Below are 12,760 nucleotides of genomic sequence, written 5' to 3' on the forward strand. Positions count from 1 at the left end.
TGTGACTATGTGTCTGTGTGTCCATGTGTGTGAAGGCATGTGTCTCTGTGTGTGACCATGTGTGTCTCTGTGTGTCCATGTGTGTGAAGGCATGTGTGACTATGTGTCTCTGTGTGTCCACGTGTGTGACTATGTGTCTGTGTGTCCATGTGTGTGAAGGCATGTGTGTCCATGTGTGTGACCATGTGTCTCTGTGTGTCCATGTGTGTGACTATGTGTCTGTGTGTCCATGTGTGTGAAGGCATGTGTCTCTGTGTGTGACCATGTGTGTCTCTGTGTGTCCATGTGTGTGAAGGCATGTGTCTCTGTGTGTGACCATGTGTGTCTCTGTGTGTCCATGTGTGTGAAGGCATGTGTGTCTGTGTGTGACTATGTGTCTGTGTGTGTCCATGTGTGTGAATGCAGGTGTCTCTGTGTGTCCACATATGTAAAGACATGTGTCTGTGTGTATTCATATGCATCCATACATGTGCAGGCATGTTTCTGGATTGTGCATATATGCCGCTGTGTATGTAAAATGTTGGGCGTGTGCATGCGTGCACAGCTGTGGCTGTGTATGGCAACAGAATTGTAAGCACCTGGCTCATGTGACCACAGAGGCTGACAAGAAGCCTCACGTCGGGCTTCGTATCTGCAGGCAGAAGGAAGCCTTCAGGCAGCTCAGGGAGCCCCCTCCCACGTGAGGCAGAGCCAGCCTCTACCTGGACACCCCAAAGGTGCAGCTCAATCCCACCCACCCTGGGAAGGCCGTTCGCACCCACCAGGCCATCAGCTCAAACACTTGGTTCATCCAAACACATCCAGAAAGCTGTGAGACCATGTAGGCACCCTGTGGCTCAGCCAAGTGGTCACACCACGTTCACTGCCCGCAAAGACAGGGCCTGTGTGGGAAGAAGGACAGGCTGCCTACATCTCCCACCCTTGAAAAATGCACTGTACATGCGGGATGCACACACAAGCGAGACTGCCTTCCCCGGTGTGTAGAAGATCCCAGGTGCCAGGGCAGGCGTTGCCAAGCTGCCCAGCAGCAGCAGTGCCCAGTGCCAAGGACTGCTCCCTGCGTTACATCTCAGCCCTGAATGAAGCCCAGATCTCCACAGAGAAAAGCAATGTTTTTCTCCCCCAGGAAATGTCCCATTTCTGCATAGTGTTTGATGCACCAAAGCTCCACTTTATCCAAATGAGTCGGGCTGGTGTTGTGGCCAGGATTGAACTGACACCTGTAATACCCACATCGGAGCCCTGGCTCCCCTGCTTCCAGTCTGACTCTTACGGGTTTCACCTGCTGTGCCACAAGGTCAGCCTCTGTGGTCCCTCCTCAAAAGACACAAGATCTCTGTCGTCTCTACGCCTGATGCTGCGAAGCCCCTTGCACCCCAGAGGGTGGAAGGCCTCGGACCCATTCCCTCAAGTCCAACCCACCAAGGGGGTAGTCGGCAGAGTGCTGGCAACAAACATTCCTGCTGCTCAACCCTCTCCTGGAATGGACCCCTACTTTCTCCTAAGGTTTATTTTCATTGGAAAGGCAGATGTACAGAGAGAAGGAGACACGGAGAGGAAGATCTTCCGTCCTCTGGTTCACTCCCCAGATAGCCACAACAGCCGGAGCTGAGCTGATCTGGGCCAGGAGCTTTCTCTGGATCTGCCATGCAGGTACAGGGTCCCACTGCTTCCCCAGGCTACAAACAGGGAGCTAGATGGGAAACAGAGCATCCGGGACACCAACAGCTGCCCAGGTGGGATGCTGGCTCTGCAGATGGAGGGTTAGCCTGTTGAGCCATCATGCCGGCCCCACACAGAGCCTTCTGTGATGGTCAGAGAATAAAGCAGGGACCCCATGCCAGTGGCGAGGTGCACCCCCGTAGTGGAGATGAAGGTTGGTAGTATTCAGGGACTTGCACTTTGCCAAGAGGTCACCTGTTCAGTGGTTAGTGGTCAGCAATGCTCAGCCTAGGCCTCCCAGTCCCCAGGATCTCACCCCCGATCTTCACACTAAACGTCTCAAACCACGACTGCACCACCAGTCACCGGACAGGATGCTAGGACGGGATGGGTTTCCTCCCATAGAGCACTAAGCCCCCAGACAAGACATTAAATCACGGCATTCCTGGGCCGCAGCACTGCAGCGCAGTGGGTGAAGCTGCCGCTTTAGAGGCATGCCACAGTGGAGTGCCGCCTCGAGTCCCAGCTGCCCCGCTCCTGATCCCGCTCCTAGCAGTGCAGCACGCCAGCGCAGGGCACGCCAGGCAGCTGAAGGCAGCCCAAGTTCCTGCTCTTCAGCCTTGTCCAGCCCTGGCTATTGAACCAGCTGATGGAAGTGTTCTCTCTCTGTTTCCCCCTTGTTTTATGTTACTCTGTCTTTAAAAAAAAGAAATATATTTTTTAAAGATTTGTTTATTTGTAGGGCCCGGCACAATAGCCTAGCAGCTAAGGTCCTCAACTTGTACACGCCAGCATCCTATATGGGTGCTGGTTCAAATCACGGCAGCCCGCTTCCCATTCAGCTCCCTGTTTGTGGCCTGGGACAGCAGTTGAGGACGGCCCAAAGCCTTGGGACCCTGCACCCGCGTGGGAGACCCAGAAGAGCTCCTGGCTTCGGATTGGCTCAGCTTCAGCCGTTGCAGCTGGTTGGGGAGTGAACCATCAGATGGAAGATCTTCCTCTCTGTCTCTCCTCCTCTCTATATATATATCTGACTTTCCAATAAAAATAAATAAATCTTTTTTTAAAAGTCAGATATAGGCTACCATGCTGGGCTAAGAAAGAAATGTTTTAAAAAATTATTTCAAGGGCAAAGTTACAGAAAGGAGAAACAGATCTCCCACCTGCTGCTTCACTCCTCAGTTGGCCACAGTGGCTGCAGCTGGGCTGACGCAGGAGCCGGAAGCCTCCCCTAGGCCTCCTATGTGAGGGCAGGGTCCCAGAGACTTGGACCAAGCTCCACTGCTATCCCAGGCACAGTAGCAGGGAGCTGGATGGGAAGTAGAGCAGCCAAGACTCAAACTGGTGTCCTCTATGGGAAACTAACACCACGGGCAGAGCCTGACCCACAATGCCACAGTCAGGCCACGTGCAGAGCGTGACCCACAATGCCATGGTCAGGCCACGGGCAGAGCCTGACCCACAATGCCACGGTCAGGCCACGGGCAGAGCCTGACCCACAATGCCACGATCAGGCCACGGGCAGAGCCTGACCCACAATGCCACGGTCAGGCCATGGGCAGAGCCTGACCCACAATGCCACGGTGAGGCTATGGGCAGAGCCTGACCCACAATGCCACAGCACAGGCCCAGAAAGAAATATTTTTCAGCAATTCCATTGTTTTGCTCTAGGTTGAACAGGTGTACCTAACTCTTGCCTTCTCCTGCTCTACCTCTGAAACTTATAACATCTCACACAATGGTAATTTTCAAAATGAGAAAGCCTAATGACTTCGTATGTTTGCCCTGTAATAGCGCTTCCAATCTAGAAACTTCCTGAGAGACGGTTATAAGAGCAAAGTCAAGTTGGGCCCCTGGCAGGTAGGTAGCAGGAGGTCCCAGCTCCACAGGGACAGTGTGCCTGTGCTGGTCCCAGCTGAGTTCTTCTGTTCCACCCCACCCTGTGTGGGGACCCCGCAGGAAACTTGACACCCACCACCACTCACATCTACACACTGTGTGTATGACACCACCACCACCACCCAGAAAGACCCAATAGCACCCAGCGCAGTAGCGTGGCAGCTAAGGTCCTCACCTTGAACATGCTGGTATCCCATATGGGTGCTGGTTCTAATCCTGGCAGCCCTGCTTCCCATCCAGCTCCCTGCTTGTGGCCTGGGAAAGCAGTCAAGGACAGCCCAAAGCCTTGGGACCCTGCACCCATGTGGGAGATCCGGACGCGCTCCAGACTCCTGGCCTTGGATTGGCTCAGCTCCGGCTGTTGTGGCTGCTTGGGGAGTGAATCAGCAGACAGAGATCTTCCTGAATATTTGACTGTCCAGTAAAAATAAAATAAATCTTTTAAAGAAATAAAGAAAGAGGGCCCGGCAGAGTAGCCTAGCGGCTAAAGTCCTCGCCTTGAACGCCCCGGAATCCCATATGGGCGCCGGTTCTAATCCTGGCAGCTCCACTTCCCATCCAACTCCCTGCTTGTGGCCTGGGAAAGCAGTTGAGGATGGCCCAATGCATTGGGACCCTGCACCTGCGTGGGAGACCTGGAGGAAGTTCCTGGTTCCTGGCTTCGGATCGGCACAGCACCGGCTGTTGCGTTCACTTGGGGAGTGAATCATTGGACGGAAGATCTTCCTCTCTGTATATCTGACTTTGTAATAAAAATAAATAAATCTTAAAAAAAAAAAAAAGAAATAAAGAAAGACCCAACAGGCCCTGGCATCTCCTGGGAGATGTTCAGAGTCCTGGACAGGTGGTAGGTGTTCGGCAACACCTCCAGCTCGTATCGGAGGGCCTGGGTTCACGTCTCGGATCTGCACGCACTTCCAGCTTCCTGCTAATGTGCACCCTGGAAGCAGTGGCTGGTGGCTCCAGCTGGCCTTGCTGCCCCGCACGCTTCTGGCTTTGACCTGGTCCAGGCCCAGCTGTCATAGCATTTGGGGGTGAACTGGCAGGTGGAAGATTTCTCTGTGTCCATCACTGTCTTTCTGCCTTTCAAACAACAGCAAATCAGTAAACCAAGAAAATGCATTTTTAAGCATCACCAAGTATGGCAAGAACCTAGAAGCACAGAAGACAAACGCACACCGGCCACAGTGGGGAGGACAAGGGGGTCCCACAGCTGGCCTGTCTTGGACGCTGCTGGGAAGAGCGCTCTGCAAATGTCTGGGAAGGATCTTGAAGTTTGACATGCGGATCACCTGGCGGTCCCTAAATCAAAGATGAGTGTCCTTGGCAGAGGGCGGGGAGAAGACGCAGGTGCCGGCGGTCACCAGAAGAGAAGTCAAGGCACACAGTCCGCCCGGGAACACGGGGCTGTCTGCCTTCCCCAGCCCCCACAGTGAGAATCAGTTTCTGGGGTTGGAAGCCGTCCTGGAGATGCACACAACTGGCATGCGGGGCAGCCGGAGGCCAGACAGCAGGCCGGCTGTTAAAGTCACAGTCCGAGGAAGCAACTGCAGACACTCCTGCAACAGGCCGTGCGTGAGTGAGAACCAGGCAGAATGTACACGGCCTGAAAGTCCCAGCCAGACTCTCCAAAGACTCACATCTCAGCAAGGAGACGCCTGCGACAAGAAGCGAGGTGCTCTGATGCTGCTGGGTGGAAAATGTCTGTTCCCAGTGGCCAGAGAGACCAGAACAGCGCCTCCAAGACTGGGAGGGGGTCCAGGAAGAGGAAGAGCTAACTCCTTGCAGGCCGGTGTCACCCCAGGGGAGCAGGAAGGGTGTGATGGGAACAGAAAATGCCAAGAAATAATGACTCATCAGAGAAGCTCGATCGCCTCACCTAAAGAGGCAAAGAGCAGCTTAAACACCACAGGCCAAAATCTCCGCCAGGCATGCACGGGCCACAGACGGACAGCGAGCGGGAAGAGCTGTCTCAACCCGGGCCAGAGGCCGATAGCATCTCAGCAGAGTCCAGACTACACAAGTCACAGCCTCGGGACACTCTTTCCCCATCACAGACCATTTCTGTCCCCTGGCACTGATGGGCTCGAACAGCAAGAAGCAGGCACCGTCCTCACTCCTTCTTCCCCACCCCTCCATCCCCATCCCTGCCAACCCCTCGGGAGGGAGGACGCGGTCTTCCCCAGCCCCATCCTTTCTCATCCCACCCAGAGCCCTGCATGGGTCTGCAATCCCCTCACCTATGCAAAAAAAAAAAAAAAAAAAATTAAAAAATCGGGCCCGGCGGCGTGGCCTAGCGGCTAAAGTCCTCGCCTTGAATGCCCCGGAATCCCATATGGGCGCCGGTTCTAATCCCGGCAGCTCTACTTCCCATCCAGCTCCCTGCTTGTGGCCTGGGAAAGCGGTTGAGGACGGCCCAATGCATTGGGACCCTGCACCCGTGTGGGAGACCCGGAAAAGGTTCCAGGTTCCCGGCTTCGGATCGACGCGCACCGGCCCGTTGCGGCTCACTTGGGGAGTGAATCATCGGACGGAAGATCTTCCTCTCTGCCTCTCCTCCTCTCTGTATATCTGGCTGTAATAAAATGAATAAGTCTTTAAAAAAATTTAAAAATAAACAAATTTAAATTAAAAACAAATATTGGCTGGAAATCTACCACACACGGCGGAAGAAGCTGAGCAAACCCCTAACAGGATGAGCCCAAAAGCACTTTTGCAAACAAACAAACAAAAAACCCAAACTTTTGCAAACTAGCACATGTTCAGCCAGAAATTATGTGTTGCCTTTAAGGAGAAAACCATGAAAATAACCGACTTCCTTCTTGGCTATGGAGGCCAGAAGGAAGTGATGTGACAACACTTTCCAGAAAGATCTGTCTGTTCTGAATTCTGCAGCTGGTAACTAGGATCTCTTGGACCGACCAAAAAATCCACAAACTGTCACAGGAATGGCAAGGAATAAATCTGCAGTCCACAGAACGGTACAGTCATAGAACGGTGCAGCCCTTGGAACGGTGCAGCCTGTGGATGGTGCAGTCTGCGGAACAGTGCATTTGTGGAACAGTGCAGCCTGTGGAATGGTGCAGTCCGCGGAACAGTGCATTTGTGGAACAGTGCAGCCCATGGAATGGTGCAGTCCGCGGAACAGTGCATTTGTGGAACAGTGCAGCCTGTGGATGGTGCAGTCCGCGGAACAGTGCATTTGTGGAACAGTGCAGCCTGTGGATGGTGCAGTCTGCGGAACAGTGCATTTGTGGAACAGTGCAGCCTGTGGATGGTGCAGTCCGTGGAACAGTGCATTTGTGGAACAGTGCAGCCCATGGAATGGTGCAGTCCGTGGAACAGTGCATTTGTGGAACAGTGCAGCCCATGGAATGGTGCAGCCCGTGGAATGGTGCAGTCCGCGGAACAGTGCAGCCCGTGGAATGGTGCAGCCCATGGAACAGTGAACTGATGCAGTCGTGGAATGCACCACAGCAGACGCCTGGGACTCCAGCACACGATACAAAAGCAGCCAAATCCATACAACTGTGTGACAACTATTCAGCTGTCCATCATTTGCTATGGTGAAGAGGAGCTTGGGAAGGAAGGGGACATTCACTCACACGCCCGTGTCCACAGTCAGCCCTCCCCTTTCACACTGGCCAGCGGAAGAAGCAGCTCAAGCATCCTTCACCGGATGAACAAATGAACAAAATGGCAAAATGCACCATAGAATCTCATTCCACTTCGGACAGGAGGCAGCACACCATGGAAGCCATGCATGCTATTACACACCTGAGCTCTGATAACATTGTGCGTGCAAGTCACATGGATAAATACTGGACAATTCCCACCATATGACAGGTCCTGGACGGCCGTGTTCACAGGAGGCAGTAGACCTGGGTCAGCCTGGGTGGCGGGCTGGAAGCAGCTGGGACGTGCTATGGGCCCGGCATAGATTTTGCATGTTAAAGGATGGAAGTGTCCTAGTGAGGGGCTGAACTCGATGCTCCTGGACAGTGGCCTCAGGTGGCTCTGGGGGTAACTGTCCTATCACCTGGTGCTTTTGGCCATCATGTGGACAAGAGGGAAAGCACAGTGGACACACTGGATGTCAGGCTTCCACAGGTGCCCCAGAATGGAGGAATGCCAATACCGGAAGACCAGGAGAACCACACTGCCGTGGGTCATACGGGGAATAGAGCATCACACAGCAGAGATGCACAGAGGTGAGATTGCAACAGCAGAGAAAGGACAAGTCATTCGCAGGAAGGTAAGAAAGAAAAATCCAGAAATGGGAGACCAAGGGAAGAGAGGACAAACAAGCTAGCAGGTGTAATGTTCGTGGGAACACAGGAGGACTGAGTGATACCACTGTCCAACAGGACCGACAAGGGGACATGCAGGCTGCCCAGGGTGCCTCGGAAACCCAGCTCTCAGCACACTGTCGGACGGAGTCCTTCACCTCCAGTGTCGTCAACTTCAGCCTCTGGGGACGAAGCCGTTAGCACTGACTGGCATGTCTGGGAAACGCCAGACTACACAGCATAGCTGCGGGCCAGGCGGCCAAAGGGCCAGGCTGCACAGCCTGCGTTGCCTCCGTGCACAATTTAAAGAGCCTCATGAGGGTGCTGTGGAACCTCCAGCGAGCCGGCAGCAAAGCATGAAAATCCTCAGGTGGGCCTGAGTGACTTGTTCCTTCAGCCGTTCGGTACACAGGCTGTGGCCGTGTGCAGTGAGTGGGGCCAGGCCAAGCACTGACCCACACGGTCCCCGCAGCGCACTGTGAGCAGGTCAGCAGGCACAGCTACAGGAGGAGAAGCAACGTGGGGAGGGTGGGATCCAGGCTGGGTGCCGGGGCAGAGGTTTCCAAGGGACCCATGCAGAAACTGAGGCCACGGACAGACATGGAAGCAGCTCTGGCAGTCTCGGGTCACACCCTTCCCAAAAAGTGGAACTTAATTCCAGAACAGATCGAGAGAGATCATGTGACTGACTGGAGAGCCAGGAAAAGCCAGCGTTTGATCGAGCAGAAGGATGCAGATGGGAGTGAGAGCGGACAGAGAAAGAGGCAGAGCCTGGGGGCCTGCGTGAACACCTATTGCGTCTAGGGTGCTGATGATGGGGGCGTGGGGGGCAAGTTGGACTGGAGCTGCTGGAAAGCCACGGGTGTCATTTCCTGAGCTGGAGGGTGTGTGGGGGTGGCTGGAGTGACAGGTGTAAGAGGGTGACTCAAGAATTTCATCTGGAGCCTAAGAGGAGATGCCACTGAGGGATCCAAATGGAGACATGAACTCAGATGCCGGATTTATGGTTCCGGGGCTGGGAGCAAGAGAGGCCAGGCTGGAGGCACAAATTCAGGAATCAACAGTGTATAAATAGCATCTGAAGGTGCCAGATTAAATGACATGGCCTAGGGAGAGAGAATCCGGAACCTGGTGGGATCCAGGCCCTGGCTCTGGGGTCCTGGGACACTGAGAGGCCAGAGCAGGGAGCCAGGCATTGCAGAAGCCACGAGAGCAGAGTGGATGACAAAGGAGGAACCGTGGAGCACGCTCCACACACTGTGAGGGCCTCAGTGCCTACTGGTTGGAGGCTGGGCACGGCTCTGGCAGTGGGGGAGGCAGAGGGATGGCACGGGCAAGGGGCATTGGAGGTGGCAGGGAAGCAGGCACTGAGTGACGGCCGCAAGGCCCCCTGGGAGAGGCCCCATGCCCCAGGCTGTTGTTCAGGGTCTCCCATGGGCCCTCTCTCTTTCCCATGCAGGCTCACCCGAGCCCAGCAGAGCCCAACTCCTGTCTGTTGTGCCCACTTGCTCCAGAGGCCGGCCAGAGCCACGTGCGGCCAGGACGAAGAGCAGCCCCAGAGCTCCACATCTGAGCCCTCAGGGTCTTACTCTGTCCCTAGGGAAACCTCTCCATCGTAGCTATGAGCCGTCAGGGGCTCAGATGAAGGTCACAGCCATTTATCTGTTACACGACTGCAGATGAAGGACAGGGCCATCCTACCTTGGGGTGACGGGCAGAGGACAGCATGCCCTGTCCAGGTCTGGAGCCACTGGCCCAGGGAGCAGGGGAGGGGAGGGCTCGGGGGATACTTAGCACCAGGTGTGCACATACAATAGTGGCAGCAGCTGGCAAGGGTAGGCCTGGGGTGATGGGAGCTATTACCACTGAGATGCAACCTCCAAGAAGAACAAATCCAACCAGTGCTAGCTACCGTCTGCAGGAACTGGTAGCTAAGACTTGTTTTATACGGACTGATTGATTTGAAAGGCAGAGTTACACATGGCAGAGGAGAGACAGCCTCCTTCACCCAGGCTTCGCTCCCCAGGTAGCCCCAAGAGCCAGGCCAAAGCCCTGGGGGCCTGGAACTCCACCTGGGGTCTCCCGTGTGGGTGGCAGGGGCCAAGCACCTGGGTCATCCTCTGCCCCGCACTCAGCGCATTAACAGGGAGCCGTGTACCAGAAGCGAAGCAGGCAGGACTTGCCTGGGTACCCAGATGGGGTACCAGTGCTGACTTCACCCACTTCACGCCCAGAGAACTTGGATTTCCAGAAACAGCTGGCAGTCATGCTAACAGGCGAATGTTGAATTGGACAACAGTAGGCAAGAGTCAGTTCAAATTTCATAATTTGAAAGCCCCGTGCCATAACAACACTTGGCAGATTCCATGATTTTTCTTAGATCCAGGGGAATTCCTATCCAGGTGGAATGTTCTTGCTTCCAGAAGGTTCTCAGGGAATAAATAACAATGGTGGGGATTTCCAGAAGGGTAAAGAAAGCAGAAATCCTTTTGGGACATGGGGGGCCGTGCATGGCTCCGGCCTGGTGCTAGGACACCTTCATCAGGAGAGTGACATCCCCCCGACCGCCCCGCCGCCATGCGGGCCTGCCTAAGCACATTTCATGACGTCAGTGACATGCTAAGGATTTGTCACTGTGGTCACAACATGGACAAACTTGGTAACTGGCTGGGAACTTGGTACAGGGCTGCACAGGCACCAGGTCAAAGGTCAAGGTGCCAGGAAAGCACCTGCAGGGTCATCCCACCCCAGAAGCCACCGCCAGGCCCGCCTCTTTCTTTGAGCAGGTGTACCTGCTGTTTCAGCTCCTGCTCAGAAGCCCTCACCCCTACAGCCCACACAGGACGCCTGCCTGGTGTGTGTGTCTTCTCCGGACGCGGGTCTCGCTGGCCACGGTCAGCTTTTTCAAAAGACCCTCACGGCCTCAAGGAGCCTCCCTGAGAGTACCTCAGTTTACCATGGCATACACACTCCCGCTCTCACGCTGTGATCAGCCAAGTAAAGGTCATTTCTGCAGTCTCTCTCTCTCTCTCTCTTTTCATTTGCCTGGGAGGGGGAGCACATCTGACCCCGAGCAAAGGGCATGCATGCTGATGGGCAGGGGATGGCATAAGGGTGTAAAGCACCCGTGCCTTGGAGCTGGGATGCCACCACCTGGGCCCTGGAGAAGCTGGCCAGCCCGGCCCCAGGTCAGCATCTGGGGCTCGCTTCCAGGCACCCTGGGAGGAGTGGGGCCTGAAGACACTTCCTGGGGCGGAGGGACTGCTCTGACCGGCACCGTAAATGCACCATGGGGGGAGATGAAGAATTCCAACCCGACAGATGAGGCTTGCCTTAAAAGGTAAGCTGATTCCTGTACAAGGAATTTAGAAACTTGCTATGGGCTTTTATTTTTTTTTTCCCATGATAGGAATTTCCTGCAAACTTCCGTGATCGCACGTGGACATAAAAATCCAGCTGACGTTATCAGCGTCCACAGGAAGGCAGTGTCTGCCCCGCTGGCGCTTGGACACCCGCCACACAACTTTAGATGTGCCTTCTGAAAAGATGAACTGCCCGCAGGGGGCGTGGACAGAGGGCGAGCAGCGGAGAGCAGCATGGGCACAGCCAGACCCCTCACGGCTGGGAACTGCACGGCTCCGTGCTGGAGGCCTGCCGTGGGGGGCCCTGGGCCCTCGCAGCCCCCCTCTGCTGCCAGGCACCCCGCGGCCCAGGGGCCTCATTTCTGGCCTGTCTGCGCTCCACTCCCACATACTTTTGTTTCCCTATTTTGGGGATCGCTTCGCCAAATAAAAGCCAAGCGGGCGCTCCAGCTTTTCGGCAATGGCTTGGGCTGCGCGTGGGTGCCTCACGCGGCAGAACCTTGGGGTCTGGGATCCGCACTGCTCCAACCACATGGCCACGGGCCTTCCTGGGGCTCCAGCAGCATGAACATGTGTACACACATAAAGAAATCACAACATGGATACAGTCCCCGTGCTTCAAACTCGTCTTACCTGGAGCCAGTGCTGTGGCATAGCACACCAAGCCTTTGCCTGAGGTGCCAGGATCCCATCTGGCCACTGGTTCAAATCCCAGCTGCTCCATTTCTGATCTAGATCCCTGCCTGTGGCCTAGGAAAACAGCAGAGGATGGCCCGAAGGTCTTGGGAGCCTGCACCCATGGGGGAGATCACTATTGGCATGTTCTTTTCCTGGGTCTCTACTCCATATGCGAAATCAAGTCCAGGCTTGGAACAAGTCCCTGGCAGTCTAGGACTGGCTCCTTCTCAGCCCCAGCCATACAGCGGCCCTGAGCAAGTCCCCCTGAGGCACAGCGAGGTGGGGTCCCCCAGCACCGCAGGGCAGGCTTCGGCCCTCTGGCAGGTGGAGGCCCACCCGTGCAGGGTGGCAGTCATTGCAAGTGCGCGTGTCTGTCACTGGGTAACAGCCAGGACTTCATTTCGAGCAGGCCGTGGGTGACAATCAGAACGTCACACCTGGCGTGGCCGTGTCTGGGATCAGGTGACAATGAGGACGGCGCCCGGAGCTCCCTGCTGCGTGCCACCCTGGCGCCTGCCCACGGCCACGGGCACAGCGGCCTGGGCCATCAGGCTGCCGCTCCCAGCCGGGCGCCAAGTGCCAGCTGCTTCCGGGCCTACTGCCGCCACATGCTTTCTGACTGAAAATCATTTTTCAAGGCCTCTGCTCGTCTAAAGTTGAATTTTGCCGACGTAGAAATTGTATGAAATATGAAAGTAAAAAAGTAGGGTGCCCACGAGCCAAAGTCGCACAGACGAGATCAAATGTGTGACCAGGAAGACCCTGGAGGCAACAGTCAAACTTCAGCAATGGGGAACGCGGACAGGAGCGCGTGGACTGGGGGATTCCGACGTGCCTTCCGCCGCAGTCTTTGAGGAAAACAAAGATCCC

At 55.4% G+C, this 12,760-nt stretch overlaps 1 protein-coding gene across 1 annotated transcript in view; it reads right to left on the reverse strand.

Moving 5' to 3' along the window:
* ING1 (inhibitor of growth family member 1) overlaps window positions 1–12,760 on the reverse strand; it is a 75,025-nt gene that overhangs the window by 34,373 nt on the left and 27,892 nt on the right. The gene's annotated exons all lie outside the window — the stretch shown is intronic.

The sequence above is a fragment of the Ochotona princeps genome, chromosome 12 (assembly GCF_030435755.1).
Source record: "Ochotona princeps isolate mOchPri1 chromosome 12, mOchPri1.hap1, whole genome shotgun sequence".
Lineage (NCBI taxonomy): Eukaryota > Metazoa > Chordata > Mammalia > Lagomorpha > Ochotonidae > Ochotona > Ochotona princeps.